The sequence below is a fragment of the Myotis davidii genome, unplaced genomic scaffold (assembly GCF_000327345.1).
Source record: "Myotis davidii unplaced genomic scaffold, ASM32734v1 scaffold210, whole genome shotgun sequence".
Classification (NCBI taxonomy): Eukaryota; Metazoa; Chordata; class Mammalia; order Chiroptera; family Vespertilionidae; genus Myotis; species Myotis davidii.
Window position 1 is genome coordinate 1,328,411 of NW_006282396.1, and position 17,925 is coordinate 1,346,335.

Genomic DNA, 17,925 nt, shown 5'->3' on the forward strand with positions numbered 1-17,925 from the left:
GGCCAGGCAGGACCACTGACTCCTAACTTCTCACCTGCCTGCCTGCCTGATCCCCCGTAACTGGCCCCCCTGCCACCATGATCACCCCTAACCAACTCTGCCTGATGACCTGGTCGCCCCTCACTGCCACACCCCCCCTGCTGGCCTGGTAACCCCTAACTCCCCCCCACCCCCCGTGCTGGCCTAGTTGGCCGTTTGGTCGCCCCTCACTAACCCCCCTGCCAGCTTGGTCACCCCACTCAGCCTGTTCAGTCATCTATTCAGTTGTTTCGGATGTGATGGCCCCTGGCTCTCTGTATATATAGATACTCTTAGAAACTTTGGAATACATAGTACCATATTATGCACGATAGTCATCATGCTATATGTTATATCCCCATGCCTTACTTATTTATGGGAAGTTCATATTATCTTCCCTTCCCCCAATATTGCCCACTGTCCCACCGCACCTCCCAGCCTCCACACTGGGCAACTACTAATATGGTTATCTGTATTTATGAATTTGTGTGTTTTTTTAATTTCATATATAAGTTAAATCATATGGTATTTGTCTTTCTCTGTCTCACTTATTTCACTTGAATACCCTCAAAGTCTATTCATATTATCACAAATGGCAGGATTTCCTTCTTTTTTTATAGCTGAGTAGTATTCCATTGTGTGTGTGTATGTGTATGTATGTATATAAATATACCATATCTTCTATATCCATTCATCTATAATGGACATGTTAGTTTTTTTATAGCTTGACAATTAATTGTAAATAATGCCATAATGAACAGAGATGTGTATATCTTTTTGAAATAGTGCTTTTGTGTTATTTGGATAAATACCCAGAAGTGAAATTGTTGAATCATATGGTAGTCCCATTTTGAATTTTTTGAGAAAACTTTATACTGTTTTCCATAGTGGCTATACCAGTTTACATTCCCACAAACAGTACTTGAGGGTCTCCTTTTCTCCACATACTTGAAACACTTGTTTTTCCTTGTATTTTTTGTAATAATCATTCTGACAGGTGTAGGATAAAATCTTATTATGGTTTTGATTTGTATTTTTCTGATGATTAGCAATATTGAGCAAATTTTTATGTCTGTTCTCATCAGTATGTCTTCTTTGAAAAAAAAAAAGTCCATTCAGATCTTCTGCCCATTTTAATTGGCTTGTTTGTTACTGAGTTGTATAAGTTCTTTACATATATTGGAATATTAGCAGCTTAGTAGCTATATAGTTTGCAAATATCTTCTCCCATTTAGTAGGTTGCCTTTTCACTTTGTTAATTGTTTCTTGTGCTGTGCAGAAGATTTTTAAAATTTGATGGTTCCATTTGGTTATATTTGCTTTGGTTGCTCTTTGAAGTCAGGTCCCCAAAATTATTGTCAAGACCAGAGTCAAGTATCTTACCACCTATGTTTGCTTCTAGAATTTTTATCGTTTTAGGTAAAACATTCATGTATTTAATACTTTTGAGTTTATTTTTGCATATGGTTTAAGATAGGGGACCAGTTTCACTCATTTTCATGTGGCTGTCCAGTTCTCCCAACACCTTTTATTGAAGACATATATGTCTTTGATTGTTCTGTCCGTTTTTATGCCAATACCATAGTATTTTTTTATTTGTAACATCATTTAAAGTCAGGGAGCAAGATGCCTCCATTTTTGTTCTTCTTTTTCAGTATCACTTTGGATATCTGTGGTCTTTTGAATTTCATACAAATTTTAGGATTGTTTATTCTAATTCTGTGAAAAGTACCATTGGTATTTTGATAAGGATTACATTGAATCTGAAGGTTGCTTTGAGAAACCTGGACATCTTAACACTATTAGTTCTTCCAATCTATGAGTACAAAATGTATTTCCATTTATTTGTGTCTCATTCAATTTTTTTCATTAAAGTTTTATACTTTTCAATCTCTAGGTCTTTCATCTCCTTGGTTAATTTTATTCCTAGTTATTTTATTCATTTTGATGCAAATATAAGTGTGATTATTTTCTTAATTTTTCTATCTGCTAGTTCATTGTTAGTGTATAAAGATGCACCAGATTTTTGTATATTGATTTTGTATCCTACAACTTTATTAAATTTATTTATTCGTTATAGCATACTTTTTTGGTGTTGTCTTTAAGGTTTTCTATATATCAAATCATGTATTTTGCAAATAGTGACAGTTTTACTTCTTTGTTTCCAATTTGGATGATTTATTTGTTTGTTTGTTTTTTTCTACCTAATTACTCAGGTTAGGAATTCTAATACTATGTTGAATGAAGTAATGAGAGTGGGCATCTTGTTTTATTCCTGATCTTAAAGGAAACCCTTACAGCTTCTCATCGTCAAGCCTGATGTTAACTGTGGGCTTGTTGTATATGTCCTTGACCACATTGAGATACGTATGTCTATCCCACTTTCTTTTTAGTATTCATTTATTTTGTGTAAAGATTTTGCCAAATGTTTTTCCTGCATCTGTTGAGATAATCATATAATTTTTATTCTTCATTTTGTTAATGTGGTGTATTACATTGATTGATTTGCAGATGAAATAAATACTGCTTTATCTTGGTGTATGGTCCTGTTAATACGTTGTTAAATTTGGTTTGTTAATATTTTTTGAGAATTTTTGCCTCCATGTTCATCAGGGGGTTATTTTTAAAGTATAATTTCCACAGTTATAAGGCATTACTTTGCCATTTAAGTGATTTATTTTTACTTTTTCTTTCCTCTATTACAGTCTTCATAATTTTGATATTCATGAATCTGTCACACACACACACACACACACACGTGCACACAACACACATGCACACACACATACTTTTTCTACTTTTCCTTTCCTAATACAAAGTGATTTGCTCCATTACAGATCAGCTTTCTTTTCTTGTATTATTTTAAGCTGTGTTACTTTTGCAACTAGTTCTATGTCAGTTCTATAGATTATAAAGACTACTGTTGGCATTTGTATCTTTGCAAATATATATTGTGATGAATCATTATAATTCTTTCTTCTCTGTGCCACATATAAGATTTGCATGTGCAACAAAAGCATAAATCATTGATATGTATTTGTTACTCATATAAAATGCATTCCAAAGGGCTGAGGGAGAAATATCTAAATTGAGATTATTTAAAAAAGAGTTCACTTCCCAGTCAACATACCAGGAAAATTAAATGTAGTATAAAAATCACTGATGTTTTTAAAGAAACATATGATCTAAACTATTTTCATCTTTGCAAGGTATGTATTAGTATGATTAGTAAACATTTGGAATTTGCATTATGCTTGATAATCTAAAGCATCATAAAAATAAGATACATAGCTGATCTTCATTTTAGAAATGAATAAAAGTAATAAAATAATGAAATATAGAAGATTTTTAGATGATGTATTTTTGCATAGTTTAGAATAATTTTATTTTAGAGCAATAATTTTGCAAGAGTAATTTCATCCACACAAAGGGACACCTCTTTTGACAATTATTTTGCCTCTCTATTCCAATTTTAATGACATGGATAAGAACAGAGACTAGAAACATATATTCTAATTGCTTTGATCTTCTAAGAGCATGCAGACTTTTAGTAATACTGATTTTACCATGTGTGATTTTTTCATCGTTTCAATAAGCACACAAAGCAAGTAAATGGCAGGAACTAGAATCACGATAATCACAATTTTCATTTTTAAAAGACCAAATAAAAAATTCCAGGATAATTTCTGACATAATCTAAAACGTTTTTTGTTGGAGAGGCAGAATCATGGGGACCAGGCAGAGTATAAACAAAATCCATAGAAAAGGGAAAGACAGAATATGCACACACAGTCATGTACACCAGACAATTTAGGTTTTAATCTATAATGAAATCATATTATTTATATATTTCCCAATATTTTTATATTAAATATGTTTAACCTGATATCAATAAAAAATCAAGTACATCACAATATATTTTACATATTTAAATTATAAAAAAGTCTTTGATAGATATTTAGCAGTAATTGTATTACTTATAAATTTTCATTTCTGCTCATCCTTAGAAATTTTTAATATTTTGATGCTTTCAAAATTTTTGGAGTTCTGCATTTCTGCTACTATTTTTATAAATTTCCTTTTCTGAAACTTTCCTCTGTGAAAAAAATTACCATTTTACATAAACATACAATAATAGCCACATTTGTTTTATTAAATGCTTGCCATTCATTGTGGGTTAATAAAATAAAATAATATATGATAGAAAAAGTTGATAAATAAATATTAATCCATGTAAGAGAAGTATAAGAAAAGTATTTTTTAATTTTATTTTTATTTTTTAAATTTCTTTAATGATTAAGTTATTACATATGTGTCCTTATCCCCACATTAGCCCCCTATCCCCCTCCACTCATGCCCTCACCCCCCTGTTGTATGTGTCCATTGGTTAGGCCTATATGCTTGCATATAAGTCCTTTGGTTGATCTCTCCCCCTTACCCCTTCCCTCCCCTATCTTCCCTCTGAGGTTTGACGGTCTGATTGATGCTTCTCTGCCTCTGGATCTGTTTTTGTTCATCAGTTTATGTTGTTCATTATATTCCACAAATGAGGGAGATCATGTGATATTTATCTTTCTCTAAGGGTTCCTTTTTCTCCACATCCTCTCCAGCAGTTGTCATTTCTTGATTTGTTGATGATCAAATTCTGACAGGCGTGAGATGATACCGCATTGTCTTTTCGATTTGCATCTCTCAGATGATTAGTGACTTTGAGCATGTTTTCATATGTCTCTTGGCCTTTCTTCTGTCTTCTTTCAAAAGGTGTCTATTTAGGTCCATTGCCCATTTTTTAATTGGGCTGTTTACAGGGAACTCATACAACTGAACAAAAGAAAAGTATTTTTAAAGTTGTAACTTTGTAACTATTTTCTGAACAAATACGACTTTTATGCCTTTTCAAACAGAATAAACTAAGGTAAGGATATGTTTATTTTTTAGATATTAAACTGATATAAAATATACTCTTCTAAAATAATTTTGTGCTGATTAGCGTAATGTAAATATTAAAGTCATATGTAATGCCAAAACTTGCTTCTATAAATGTACATCATTGAGACAGGCCTCTCTCTTGTTCCAACTGGATATTAAGAAAAAAATGTTATTAAAGTAAAGAACTCTACTTTTAAAGTGGTAGCCTTGAGTCAAAGTCACATGGAGAGCTACCCCTGCTCTGGATAGGAATGTGGGAAGCTCCAACAGAAGCTACTGTTGGTCATGGATTGGTGATGCTGTAGAGCAGGGGTCCTCAAACTACGGCCCGCGGGCCACATGCAAATGCAAATATTGTATTTGTTCCCCTTTTGTTTTTTTTTACTTCAAAATAAGATATGAGCAGTGTGCATAGGAATTTGTTCATAGTTTTTTTTTAAACTATAGTCTGGCCCTTCAATGGTCTGAGGGACAGTGAACTGGCCGCCTGTTTAAAAAGTTTGAGGACCCCTGCTGTAGAGCATATCTCCTTCTGTTAAAGATGGTTTAAGAGGCGCCAGGAGTCCTTGGCATTTTCCCTATAAAAATATGCCAAATAAAAAACAATGGAAGCTCAGCATATCCATGGCCCAATAGAGGTAACATTTCTATTCATGACTGAGAAAAAAACATCCAATTTATTAAACTCTTTTCCTTTGGTATTTTGTGTGGGCATTAAAGGAGGTAGGGGTTAGTGCTGTAACCAAACAAAAATGGAGGTTTGACTACCTGGCTCAATGAAAGACAACCTCATGAGGCAAGTATAAAAGGAAAGAGGTTTATTCAGGAGCCCACAACCTGAGAGAACAATGGGCTCCCGCCTCAAAGACCAATCTCGCTTCCTGCTCAAGCCTACAGTTGTTATAGGGATAGGGAGGGGAGGGCTTTTTTTTTTTTTCTATCCGTTTATACTGCTAGCTTTTGACATACTCAGGGCCCTATCCATTCATCTTCCTGGCTTTCAGTGTGCTGGAGGCCCTATCTATTCATATCTCTAGCTTTTGGTGCCTTCAGTGTTAGAACCTCTGCCTGCCACCATCTCGGCCGATGGGGGAGACTCCCAAGCACTTTATGGTGACAGGGACATTTCTATCTTTTCATTTCCTGTCTCCTCACCACCTTTAAAGTACCTACTATTAAAACAACAACAACAACAACACGACATTTAACTATGTGGTGAGTGTTATAAATTAAGCTCACCTAGAAACCATTCTGTAATCAAGATCACATTCAGGAGTTATCTATTACAAATATCAGCATATATCATTTTAACTGGGCAGCCATCCTTTCTTTAAAATATAAAATGTTTGTAATGAAAATGAATTTATGAGTATTCAAATGCACGTTTATTAACCAATGCATCTGCAAGTGCCAACGCAGCATAATTAGCCTTGATAGAATTATAAGCAGTGTGATCTTACTTGCTGCAACTACAAACATTTTATCTTTGCCCATCAAACACAGACATTAAGAGTGTCCCCTAAGTGTTTACATGTTGAGAAAATATACTGGCATCATCTTATGTCCTACCATTTTACTTTTCCTATCCAAACACTCCTGATTTTGTTACATTTTAACTCACAGCAGGCTACTCTGAAAGAAAGAAAAACCTGCTTCCGCTCATGGGGTTTCAGTCTCTCCCACCCTGTGTTTTCACAGCACTTTATAAAACATTGTGGCTTCCATTTCTGATATTCTAGCCATGCGCTCTAATGCCTGCTTTTATATTATTGGCCCAGTTCCTAGAGGCTTGGATTTCTTTGTTTGTTTGCTTTTTCTTATTCATTGTCAGATGAATCCTTGAAGCTGGTTTAATAGATAGCTAATATTGGCTCTCAAACATATTTGAGTAATAGATAAATTAATTAATATAACAAAACACTGAGATGTCTAACTCATATTTAAACAAGACATGCTCAAGCCAACATTGAAGAGCAAAGGAACTTATTTAACTAATTACTGAAATATGGGGCACAGGATTAATTTATGTAACTCCAGTGATTGTCCTTCAGCAACAGTTATAAAAATCATTTTCTATGTCATTTTTCTGAGATTCCATCAGATATAAATTTCTGAAATAGAAGAGCAGGTGTAAAGACGCAGCCCACAGATGAACATGTGTTAGAGCTACAGACTAGTAAGCATGCCTCCTCATAATTAATGCATCCGTGTTATATTTTATCTCAGAGGCCTCTCCAAAATCCATGACTCAAATATTTTTATTTTGCTTTTATGAGTATCTTCTAAAGGGAGGTGAACATAATCGTTTTGTCTGAGTTCTTTTTTTCTTACATAATAAAGTTATATTTTATTATTGGCATTTTATTGTCCCCGAGGTGAATAATTAAAAATGGTAAAAGCATGTGAGACCAGAAATCAGGTGGATTTCTTACAGTATGCTGCAGTGTTCTTTCTTTCTGTTCGAGTTTTGAGTTCAACTTGACAGGAATTAAATATGTGTTCTTCCCTATGAGGATTAAAGTTCTCCTGATAGTCACTTCTAACCAGAGGAGCGAACACTGCTTAACAATGAAAGTTGGGATTTTATTTTCACTTCCCCTGGAAATCTTGTCTCTCCAAGGGCAAAACGCATTTCTGAGGGAACATCAAGGAGAATGTTGTACTTGGTGCCATGAACTTAAAGTAGATGTGTGTTGATCTGGCTCTATTCTAAAATATTTCACTGCTTTCCAAAAGGAAATATATTCAGATTTATTGATGAAGAAAGTTGAATATTTTCAAAAGGTTGTTATTTTGATTAGGTATCTAATTTTTACTATCTGCCAAATGGGTGAATAATACCTTCCATATAAATGTATGTGCAGGCTGTATGAGATAATAAATCATATTTTTATTTTTTAGAGGGGGGAGAGAAAGAGAGAGAGAGAGAGAGAGAGAGAGAGAGAGAGAGAGATCCATTTTGTTGTTCCTCTTATTTATATATTCATTGGTTGTTTCTTGTATGTGCCCTGACAGGAGATTTAACCTGAAACCTTAGTGTATTGGAATGACATTTTAATCAACTGAGTTACCAGGTATTTTTTTTTACTTTCATTCAATTTTTAAATATTTGTTTTTCTTTCCTTCTTTTGGGAAACTGAAAAAAAATGAGACTGCTCACCTGTAAATCATAAGATGAATAAAACACCTACCAGTGTTAAACTGCCAGGTGATGAGCCGGACACTGAGGATAATGAGTCAAACTGACAGTAACAATCCGGCCTTTTCCCACTTACTGTGCTGGTGTAATCAGGAGGCAAAAATAAGCTTTAGCTCCTAGCGTTTCATTTTCCTCTGGAACAGCACTGGTCGAGGGTCAAGTGACATGCAGCTCAGGTGCAGGAAACTGTCCTCCTTAGATGCACTAAAAAAAGGCTCCTGTCTTTTTATGAACCCAGAGTACCAGGGCTGGAGAGGAGAGGCCGGGGAAAGGGTAGGAATGGAAAAGGACTGAGTCAAAGTGGATCATCGCGCCTCATCCAAAGCCGCCTGACAAGGAGGTCTCAGACTCACACTGAGGAAAGTAGACCTGCATATGAGCAGGGCTGGTAGGTGGATGTGGGGTGAGGGGATGTGCGGTGAGGGGTTCTCAACTGCAACTATTTCCCCAAAACTTCCATTCACTAGCTGGGCACCGAGTCTGGTAGGGGGAGCCCAGGCTTGTTCTGTGAGCTCTGCCAGCCGAACCCTTATTACCTGTGGTCAAGCTTGAAAAATCACACATGAGGTTTTTGCCTGGAGTCAGACACCTTAGTTAATTTTGTAAATGTAAAATTAGAAAGCAACTCACCCACCTTAGAGATAAAACTACATGCTAGAGAAAAGGTCCTGGCAATTCTAAGTGGCAAAGTAGACATAAATGACATCAGGAGAAAACGGATGTGTCCAGTGTTGGAGCAACAGCCAAGTAGATTGTGGTATAGCTACATCATGAAATGTTAGGTAGCAGCTATAATTGTGTTTTCAAGAAATAGTTAATGGCGTGAGAACATATTTGAAGGATAACATGTAAAGAATGTAGAACATCTCTTTGGTATAAAATGAGATACCCAAATGTACAGATATATCTGTGTGTGTGTGTGTGTGTGTGTGTGTGATGTAACCTTGAGAAAGCATATTATTAAAAGTGGGATTTCCAGGAAAATAACCTTGTAACTTTATGAGATTTGACAGATTCTCAATAGTGAACATGTCTAACTTTTATAAGGATTGATTATATAATTAACCAGGCAAGTTTTTAAAAAATTGAAGATATGTTCTGAGCAAGGGGAAAAGGAGTTGGGAGAAGCCAGCTCAGGTGAGAGTGTCATTGCTCTTAGCACAGGTGGATGCTGCAGATGAAGGGACAGAGGTCTCAGAGGGGGAATAAAAACTCACTGGAACCGGCCTTTCTATGAAACTTAAGTTTGCTTCTTCATTGGACTTTTAGCTTTCTCTGTGTGCATGTGGGCGTGCACGTATGCGTGTAAAACTATTATGCATACAAATAATAATGTAGTAAACCTAATGTTTCATTACTTGATACCAAATGAGCAATGATGTTTGTAAAGACCTTGGAAGAGACATCATTTATATATAAATCAATATATATTTTATTGATTTTTTACAGAGAGGAAGGGAGAGGGATAGAGAGTTAGAAACATCGATGAGAGAGAAACATTGATCACCTACCTCCTGCACACTCCCTACTGGGGATGTGCCCGCAACCAAGGTACATGCCCTTGACCAGAATCAAACCTGGGACCCCTGAGTCTGCAGGCCGACGCTCTATCCACTGAGCCAAACCGGTTAGGGCGAGACATCATTTTTTATATATATTTTTACTGATTTCAAAGAGACAGCGAGAGGGAGAGGAAGATAGAAACATCAATGATGAGAGAGAATCATTGATTGGCTGCCTCCTGCATGCCCCCAATGGGGATTGAACCCACAACCAGGCCATGTACTCTGATCTGGAATTGAACCTGGTTCCTGGTTGATGCTCAACCACTGCACCACGCCGGCCAGGTGAGAAAACAGTTTCTGAGACAAGTGGGGTTCTTACCGTTACAGCTGAACCACTGCAGTGCTCCCTTTTCACTTTCTCTGAGGGCCTCATACTGCCTTTATGCTTCAGCAGTGGGTGCCCAGCCGATATCATCTCATGTCTCTGGGTGCTCCCTGAGAGGCTTGCGCATACTGTCTCTCTGCAAATGTCACCTCTGCCATTTCCATTGTGATACATGCCTTGACAAGCCAGGGGATTAAAGAACATCACTGCACTTTTTCTATTTTATATCATCCTGACAACTTAAATCCTCTACAAACAGCACAATCCTTACGGAATTTTCAGTTACTTTTTGATTTCATAGGGCTTTGTTTTAGAGGATGAAGGACTGGTCACCTGGCCCTCACCTCTCCTAATCACTGGTCTTGATCCTGACATTCAAACTTAATTTTCCTCAAGAAATTCCAAGGCCGAATCACTGCCATTTAGGAAAGCAAGGGGAGCAGGCTGAGAAATAACAAAGGAGGACAAAGCAAATTATTCCTGAAATATGATGTAGAACTGACGCCATTGATTCTTTATATTACTATTATTTTTTTTTTTTTATGTTACTGATTTTTGAGAGGGAGGGGAAATTAGAGGGAGGGAGAGAGAAACATCAATGTGAAAGAGAAATGTCAGTCAGCTGCCTCCCATATGCACCTTGACTAGGGCTCAAACCTGGGTATGTTCCCTGACTGGGAATCATGGGACCCTTCAGTGCACAGAGCGAAGCTCCAACCATCCGATCTACACAGGCCAGGATTGACAATGATCTAGTGTTTTCTTCCCAGAGCTGTTTTCTTCCTGTTCAAAATAACCCAAAGCAGAAGCAAGCAAGTTTTAAATTTACTGGAAAGCTCGGTCTATAATCACTGAACAAGTTAATCAAGAGAACATTTGTACCATGTGTGTCAATTTGAATATGACTTTTTAACAAATTCTATGTATAATGAATATAGACAGCCATGTACTCATTGACAAAGGCCAGGAGGTTGAATAGTTTATGTTCTTCTTTTCACATTCAGATAGATACACAATAATGGAACTTTTAATATTTTAATAGCTCTGATTACATATCTCATTTCACTCAGCCAAGGGGGAAAATGGATGCCTACCTCTAAGGTATTATAAATGAGTAAGCCATCTCATAGATATAAAGAATTAAACGGAAACCCAGGCTATGAAGATAGGTGTAGATGAAGTGTAATGTTTTCAGTTAAAGGAATGAAGGATTTATACATAAACATGAAGTAGGTAACCTAGATTCCTTGGTTTCTCTCTTAGATTGATCTCAAAGCCATTACCTCCTGTAGACTGTAGACTGTGATGTCTTATTTGGAATAACCCTGTACTGTGGGTGAGGTACCCCTGCCCTTAGAATGTCACACAGGATCAGGGTTTGAATTGTGAGACTTTTATCTGAAAAAAATTTCTAAATCTCCTTGTTTCTGAAGCTAGAATATTGAGAATTTGGAGAGCATGTGTTTGATTAGTAAAAGGTACATTATTTTATTTAGGTTTTTTCACAATTATTGTTAAAACAAGGCACATAGATTTATTTTCTGCTACTCTAGTACTAGTAAATTAATTTGACAAAATGAAGATGAGCAGCTAACTTTATTTTTCTACTTTCTTGAGCAAATTTTATAATAGAATTATATGTTCCTTGAAAGGGCAAAGGCAAAATAACTTTTAACTCTAGCACCACCTGGTTTTGGACTGGATTTCTAGGGGTGAACTAGGGAAGAGTGTCTTTGATTACTATTTTAATTTGGTCAATAGTTATTTTATTTTTCAAACTAATATTTTCTTTTATTAACTTAATATTTTTTTCTCTTAGAAAAAGTACTCATCTTTTCTAAATTTTTAAATTCATTTGCATTTATTTTATCATGTTATAATATATCAGAATTATCATAATACTTTATTACTTTTAATCTATTATAGTAAACTAGAGGCCCGGTGCACAAAATTTTGTGCACTCGTGGGGGGATCCCTCAGCCTGGCCTGTGCCCTCTCACAGTCTAGGACACCTCAGGAGATGACCACCTGCTGGCTTAGGCCCGCTCCCCGGGGGATTGGGTCTAAACTGGCAATCAGACATCTCTCTGGCAGACCTGGCAAGCCTGGGTGAGGGGCTGATGGCTGTTTGAAGCTGGTCAGAACCCCCTTCAGGGTGGGGGTCCCTACTGGGGTGCCTGGCCAGTCTGCATGAGGGGCTGATGGCTGTTTTCAGGCTGGCCACACCCCCTTCAGGGTGGAGGGTCCCCACTGGGGTGCCTGGCCAGTCTGCGTGAGGGGCTGAAGACCATTTTCAGGTTGGCCAAGCCCGCCGGCGATGGAAGCTACCAGCATCTCCGTTTTTTCTTTTCTTTCATTTTTTTATTCTGGGATTTATTTACCTTCTATAATTGAAACTTTGTAGCCTTGAAAGGAGCTTAGAGCCAGCCAGTGTGGGTGGGAGGGAAGCTTCCTGCTTGCTCCAGCTCCATGGCCATGGCCTACTGAAAGCAAGTATCTGGGGTTTATTTATCTTCTATAATTGAAACTTTGTTGCTTTGAGTGGAGCTCAGAGACGACCGTGGCAGGCAGAAAGCTTGCCTTCCTCCATCACTGGGGCAACCAAGTGTCCCGCTTGCTACAGCTTCATGGCTGTCGACCGCCATCTTGGTTGGGTTAATTTGCATATACTCACTCTGATTGGCTGGTGGGCGTGGCTTAAGGCATAGCGAAGGTATGGTCAATTTGCATGTTTGTCTTTTATTAGTGTAGATAGTTTTTCTTTCCATTCTATATTGTTCAGTTTTAGAAAGCTTTCTAAAAGTATGTTGTGCTAGAATTTTTAAAAAGTTTTTTTAGTTTTTCATAAAAGCACCTTTTAATTATCAATTCATTTTTTAAAGTATTGATTTTCCTATTCTTATCTTTATTAATTGTTCTTTATTATTTCTATTTTTTGATCCTTTGCATTTACTTTGTTGCTCTACTTATATTTTTTTTCTGAGGTTGCACAAGTATTTTTTTTCAAAACCTTAGATGTATACAATACTTTTTAAATTTAAATTATTTTATTCATTATTTCATTAAGTATTCCTTCTCTAGTGAATAATTAATATAATTTTTTCAACATGTGGAATTTATGGCTATGTATATTTGCTTTTATATTTGTTGATTTCTAATATTACTGCATTATGGTAAAATATATATGTAGGCTACATATGGAATATATTTTGGCCCTGAACATTCAATTTTTGAAAATGTTCCACCTTGATTTTATATTTCGGATAGTTTGATTAATTTAAATTTCTTATATATAAGGTTTCACATATTGAAAGAAGGTATTAAAATCTCTAAAATCTAACAGGTATTTATTTATTTATAATTGTATTGTTAGTTTTGCCTACATTTAGGTTTTTGATAACCTCTTTGCTATTATTCTTTTATGCAGTATAGCACTCCTTCATTTTGTTTTGGTATTTTTCAGCTAAACTTACGTTTTTCTAATATTAAAATTCTTATCATTACTGACTTGTATAGGCTTATACAATCAGAGGCTTTATTTTATATTTTGTAGTTAACCTTCTTATATTGATTATAATTACTGTTATATTAAGACTTCTGCCTTTGTTTATAAAGGTTGTTTATATATACTTATTTCGGATTGTATACTACGTGTTCTTTCTTCTTTACTAACTGCTAAATAAGTTCAATTTTATTCCTCTGATTCGAAAGCTGGTTCACTTGATTTTTACTCTTGGTGGCACGCACATCTATTTACTTGTATACATATATGGGTGTATATTTCTCCCTATCTCTATCTTAAGGACATCAATATATCCATTTCTTTCTCTTCTTTGTTCGTTGCCTGCTAATCCGCCAACCCCAAGATTAACTTTTCTGCTCTTTTCTTAATTTGGCAACATTGTTTATTTAGAGCACTATAAAGCATTGTCAAATTATTTATTCAAAGTTTCCTCCTATATCTTGTTTCTTTCTGAATTCATTTCTATTTCTTCCAGATGTGTTTAAAAACTTGAATAGGAAATTTTATAAAGCCTCATTTGCTTAAGAATAATATCTTGCTCTCACATTTAAATAATAGTTTTACTGGATAAAAATATATTTTCAAATTTCTCTTCTGTCGACACAGATATCCCATTACCTTCTGGCATGCATTGTGTCTGTTATAAAATCCGGTTTCAATTTGATGCTTGTACTTCTGTAGGTTAACTGCATTTTTCTCTCTGGAAGCTTTCAAAATATTCTCTGTATTGGATTATCTCAAATATTACAGTAATATATACAATACAAGTGTGGGCTTTTACCTTTTTGTTTAATACTTTGCATGCACCTTTAATCTCTTAAGGTAAAAACCTTTTTAGTTTGGTTTCTAATATTTCTTCATACATTTATATGTATTTTCTTTTTCTTTTCTTTTTTAATATATTTTATTATTTTTTACAGAGAGGAAGGGAGAGAGATAGAGAGTTAGAAACATCGATGAGAGAGAAACATCGATCAGCTGCCTCCTGCACATCTTCTACTGGGGATGTGCCCGCAACCCAGGTACATGCCCTTGACCGGAATCGAACCTGGGACCCTTCAGTCCACAAGCTGACGCTCTATCCACCAAGCCAAACCGGTTTCGGCTGTATTTTCTCTCCTTATATATGCATGCTATAGGTGGCAACACTTCTATTTTTATACTCTATCTCTAGATGTATCCCTTATTTTGCCATCCTTTTAATCTTCTTGTGTGTCTGCTACAAGATATTACTTAACATCATCCTTTTACTAATATTTTTCTTTAGTCTTTTTCTAGTTATTTATTTCATATTTTATATTATAAACACCAGTATCTTCAATTGGCTCCTCTTTGCAAAACTTATGTCTCTGCTATCAATTCTATCCTTCATCTATAATAATAAAAGTGTAATATGCAAATCGACCGAACAGCCGAGCAGCAGAATGATCGTCCGGACAACCTTCTGGATGACCTTCTGGCTGCAAGAGCTGAGGCAGCTGGGGCTACAAAGGCCTACTCTTGCATGAATTCAGTGTATCAGGCCTCTCTGTATATAATAGGCTAAGTGACTGACTGTATGTCTGTTGACAGTCCGACCAACCAACTGGCCAGTACATGTAAAGCACACTGGCAATTTAAAAATAAATGTTGACTCCCGCAAGCACGGTACATATAAAGCTCTTACTGGCACCAATCATATGTGTGTTTTAATTTTATAATGCTATGTTATATATACTATTTTGATACATAATTTTTGGCAGTAACCTAATTACTGCACGAATCTGTCTTCTAATTAATTTCCTTTCAATGTGCATGAATCCAAGCACCGGACACTAGTCTGTAATAATATACATGCTGTGCTTGGTTTAAATCCATACTTTGTGTGGACCATTATTATCCTTTTCTGACAAATTGTTCATTCTTTTATTTTCTTTCATAGCCCTTAAGCTCCCAACTTTATCCCTGTGATTTCTCTGTGACTCCTTGGTGTGTCAGTTACCGTGGCTTTATTGTAAACTTGTAAAAATGGTAAAAGCTACAGTCCTATGTTATGCCTTTTCCAAAGACTCTTTGGGATAAGACTTCAGAGCCAAGAACTTCTGGTGTTCTCCTGGGCTCTTGACTCCATTTCCATCAGGTGAACTTGCCTCTCAATGAAAAGAAGAACCTTTATGCGATTTTCCAAGTGTTTCTTCCTTAGGCTGACATTACGTGCTTCAGCGGTTGAGTGATGGAGGAGGCACGACCATCCCAAGCAGTCTGCCTGTTCTCCTGCCCCAGCTGGACTGCATAAGTTAACGCTGCCACCTCCATCTGGTATTCAGTTGGTGTTATCTTCCTGCCACACAGGCAAGCAAGGAGCCATCCTGCACAGAGGAAAGAGATGGCCAGCACACCAGGAAGCTCTTCCGTAGCTGATTTTCTCTTTCAGCTCCACCTCTAGTACCATTTTTTTTTACTACTAAGAACCCTACCAACTTCTAGTTCCCCACAGGCCTTTTGTAGTTTTGTCTTATGTTCCAGATTCGGTCAATCACCTTCTATTTTCTGTGGTAGATTCATCAGCAATTTAAACAAAGCCATGATCTTGTTTCCTATCTTCTATCCTCTATAATAATAAAAGCATAATATGCTAATTACACAAGATAGCTGAACAACCTTTCGGATGTCATTCCGGACAAAGCCGCCACGGCAGGGGCTGAGACAGAGGCAGATAGGGGTGATCAGGCAAGCAGTTAGGGGAGATCAGGCAGGCAGGCGAGTGGTTAGGGGTGATCAGGCAGGCAGGTGAGTGGTTAGGGGCAATCAGGCAGGCAGGCAGGCAAGCAGTTAGAAGCCAGTGGTCCTGGACTGCGAGAGGGATATCCGATTGCCAGTTTAGGACTGATCCCCCTGAGGGGTTCCGGATTGTGAGAGGATGTAGGCTGGGCTGAGGGCTTCTCCCCACTGCTGTGCATGAATTTTGTGCACCGAGCCTTTAGTTCTTATATAAAGATGCATAAATTGTGTCTGTGGCATGTATTGATAATAATTGCTAAGGTGCCATATTCATTCCTTAGCAAGCTGAACATACATTAATGTAGACCAGGGCCCTGGAATTAAGTGACAACCAATTTGATTTTATATGAGGTGCAGATTTATGTCTGAAGTTGAATGATTCTCTGGTATCATTCAGTGTTTTTTTTTTTTTTTTTCTCTCTCTCTTTTTAAAACATATTTTGATTGATTTCAGGGAGAAAAGGAGAAAAAGAGATAGAGACATCAATGATGAAAGAGAATCATTGTTTGGCTGCCTACTGCATGCCCCACACTGGGGATCAAGCCCTGACAGAGCCCTCACAGGGAATCAAACCAGTGACCTCCTGGTCCATAAGTTGATGCTTAACCACTGAGCAACACTAGCTGGTCTCTCTTTTTTAAATGTTTTGAGTGTTTTGTAATTTGAAAGCTATTCAGGTGAAACTTCAGAGCTGTGTTGAATTGTTGTTGGTAATTTTATTGATAATAGCTTTGCGATTGTGCCTGGTAGCACAGCAGAATATACTAAGAGACTCTGACAGTCTAAAAATAACTAATATTTGTTTAGCATTTTGCAAAGCATTATTTTAGTGGCTGATAAAACAAAACTGTAAAACAAGCCTTATTATAATTCTCATTTTATGGGTGAGGAATTTAGGATTAAGAAAGGCTCCCTGACTTTTTCAAAATCACTCAGCCAAGAATGAAAGTCAGGTAAACAGCACAAAGAAAATCACAAAACCTGGGATGCCCCAAATTCAGGAATAAGCAGGCACAAAGAACAAGCATTTGAAGTGGTAGACCAAGCCAGCAGAAGGGAGAAAATACAAAAAATAGATTTCTACTTATGGCTACAAAATCTGAAAGAACTAAGGTGGTCTTACACCAGAATTTAGTCCCAGCTATACCTATCTTAGAGCAGTTCTTAACCTGTGGGTCACGACCCCTCTGGGGGTTGAATGACCCTTTCACAGGTGTCGCCTAAGACCACTGGAAAACACATATATAATTACATATTGTTTTGTGATTAATCACTATGCTTTAATTATGTTCAATTTGTAACAATGAAAATACATCCTGCATATCAGATATTTACATGACGATTCATAACAGTAGCAAAATTACAGTTAGGAAGTAGCAATGAAAATAATTTTATGGTTGGGGGTCACCACAACATCAGGAACTGTATTAAAAGGTCGCAGCATGAGGAAGGTTGAGAACCACTGCGTAGTTAGGAATTTTTATGTTCAGTTCATCCTATGTGGTTATTTTTATTCTCTGAGTTTGTAAGACTTGCCATGCTGGCCTCCTCTGAGCTTGTCAGGTTTAGCATGTAGCTCTTTTTCTCCTGGAGTGTGCACACAGT